General features: G+C 34.5%; 1 protein-coding gene across 1 annotated transcript in view; it reads left to right on the top strand.

Annotated features, from left to right (window-relative positions):
* Positions 1 to 3,188, top strand: part of LOC106872570 (DNA-directed RNA polymerase, mitochondrial-like) — a 60,031-nt gene that overhangs the window by 4,365 nt on the left and 52,478 nt on the right. The gene's annotated exons all lie outside the window — the stretch shown is intronic.

Below are 3,188 nucleotides of genomic sequence, written 5' to 3'. Positions count from 1 at the left end.
TCTGACTTCAAATTCCATCAAGGTTGATTTTGTTTTTCATCCTTTCAGAATCAATGGAAAAAATATAAGTCATGCATTGGAGTTGATGTAATCGACTGTCCCCATCTCCTCCCAAATTTCTGGCTTTGACCTACAGTAAAAAGGATTATTAGTACTTGGGCTGCAAGCTAGCAGAATGCTTAGCAGCATTTTGTTCATCTTTACGTTCTGAATTCAAATTTCACTGAGGTAGACTCTGTCTTTCACCTTTTAGGGGTTGGTGAAATAAGTCCCAGTTGAACACTAAGGTCAATGTTGTCGACTTTTGGGGGGAGACCCCCAAAATTGCTGGCCTTGTACCAAAATTTAAAACTATCATCATCATCATCATCATTATTATTATTATTATTATTATTATTATTATTATTATTATTATTATTATTATTATTATTATTATTATTATTATTATTATTCAGTAGTCTTATTTTTATCATGTGTTTTCACTGCACTACCAAGCACAGCTCTGTGTGCATTGTGTGATGTGCTGCGGTTTGTTGTGATGCTCTTATTTTCACTATTGAAAGTGTTTTACATAGGATATGTGTGGTCCTAGTAGTGCTATTTTCTGTATATTACATATACTTGTTAGTCCTGATGTCTTATCATACCTAATGTGCCTACTATGATAGGAATTGTTTCTGTTTTTAGACTTCACATTCAAGTTACCTCTCTTTCTAGATCTTTGTATTTTGAAAGCTTCTTCATTTCTTTTAGAGAAACATTGTAATCTATTGGCATTGACACATTGATTTGAAAGCATTTTTTTTCTTGGTGATCTCTGACAATATCTGACCTATTGGCCTTAATTTCTCTATCTGTGTGTATTGGCATCTACCAGAGTATGATTGATTTTGCATTTTCTGTGACCTTTTATTTTCTGTTGTTATTCTATATTGTTGGCATAGCTTCCAGTGTATATAGGTCCCAACTCTGTCGTGTTTGTAAATATATTCCTTCTTAGCTAGGACTGGGTAGCCAGAGACCATATGATTTATTGTTTTTTCTCCATCTCCACATATTCTGCAATTACTTGTATTTCTTTTCATTACATGTTTTTGGTAATTTCTGGTGGGAAGGCTTTGATCTTGTGCTGGCTGCAATTAAAAATCCTTTTATTTTTTCTGGGTATTATTTATCCACAGGCTTTGTTTGGGTGGTTATACTCCTGTTTGGATGGGTTTTAGTGGGTATCCAGCTTCTTTTGTGGCCACAGAGACTGCTGCATATTATTTAACCTGGTCATATTGGCATTTGTTTCTGTGGCTATTCTGTGACAGCCAGGTTCATGCTATTTATTCTTGATGTTTTATTATCAATTTTTATTTTTCGGAGGTACTATCGGTGGTCCATACTGAGATCTGTGGCTTTCAATTCTTTGATTATGCTTATTTTTAGAGTATCGTAATCGTTAGTTTCACCTTCACTGTTTCCAGGTTTTAGATTTGTTTCGTATTCTCTCCCGTTCATATTTTTGTCTGTGGTGTTCTGGTTTGGTGCATTTTGCTTATCATTATACATTCCTATGGTCTGGATTTGTTGTCTTTCATTGTTTACTTCGTTTTTGTTAGACAAGTTATGTCTGTCTTTGTAATTTACAGTCCCAGTGCTTATATTATTTGGCATTGCTATGGGGTTACTATCTACATTTTCCTGATGTATTTTTCCTTTAAAGTGTTCCATTTTTTATTCTCATATTTTTTTGTTTTCAGAATATATCTCCGTATGTTAGCTAGTTTATTAGGGTTCATTGCTGTATCCAAATCTTTATCTAGGTTATTTTACTTCCAGATTTTATATGTAAATGTTGTTGTGTTTTTGTTCTGTAGATAGAGCACTGCTATAAAATAAGCATGTAGGATTGAAATATATTCCTCATGTATCCATCTATGCTTTTTTGATTTTATTTGTGGGACATGAGGAATAACATCCAGCCCTTTATTTTGATGGTCATCATTTTTGTAGAGTACCAGTCTGTTCATTTCTGGTGTTAAATGGTTTTGCACGTGTATTTTTTCGTAATTTTTGTGTAACAAGTTTAAAGTATATATTTCCTGTTTGTTATCCTAAGGTTGAATAATATCATTTCATTTGGAAAATAGAAATAAATTTTAATGAGTATTACTTAGATATAGTCCAACACTTTTAATGAATATTACTTACTCGGGTATAGTCCAACACTTAGTCAGTATGGTGAGCATATATTACACATGTGCGAATGATGGAGATTACTATTAGCATACCCCTGTCATAAAAATTGCCAAAAATTTTAATAATGATAGAAAATAGTGCTTCAAAACTAAGGGAGAAACCATTCATAAATGTGAACAATTGAGTAAATATATGTACATAGACAGAATTGAAACACTTGAACAATCAGGTGTGGTTTTAATGTCTTGGTTGTTAATATTACCGTCCACAAAATGAATGAAATATCTACTTTTCTATGCTTGCATGGATCAGACAGATTTTGCACAACTGGATGCTCTTCCTATTGCCAAACCTTTCCTGTTTTCCAAGTAATACTTCACCATGCCCAAACATGTTTCCATGGAAGCTGGAAACAAATGACATTGCTTGCAAGACAGTGACATTTGCTTACAACTATCACATGATCCAAGGCAAGGAGAGAGAGTGAAACAAAATTACACACACACACACACACATGCACACCCATACATACATACATACATACATGCATGCTTGTATGCCGAAGGTGCCTATCCAAGCCTATATATATATATTCTCTTGTTTTTAATTATCTAAATTCCTCCTCTGAGGAAGGAGCTGGTTTCTAAAGAAGATACAAAACTCCATTCTTGGAATTCTTTTGTTCTTTTATTTGTTTCAGTCATTTGAGTGTGGCCATGCTGGAGCACCGCTTTTAGTTGAACAAATCGACCCCAGGACATATTCTTAGTAAGCCTAGTACTTATTCTATTGGTCTCTTTTGCCAAGCTGTTACAGGGATGTAAACACACCAATATTAGTTGTCAAGCAATGGTGGTGGGGACAGACAGACACACACACACACACACACACACACATGCGCACGTGCACACACACACACACATACACACACACACACACACACACACAACAGACTTATTTCAGTTTCCATCTACCAAATCCACTCACAAAGCTTTGATTGG

This window comes from Octopus bimaculoides, chromosome 25, assembly GCF_001194135.2.
Source record: "Octopus bimaculoides isolate UCB-OBI-ISO-001 chromosome 25, ASM119413v2, whole genome shotgun sequence".
NCBI lineage: Eukaryota > Metazoa > Mollusca > Cephalopoda > Octopoda > Octopodidae > Octopus > Octopus bimaculoides.
The sequence above is the reverse complement of the archived record's forward strand: the minus strand, read 5'-3'. Positions and strand labels throughout refer to the sequence as shown.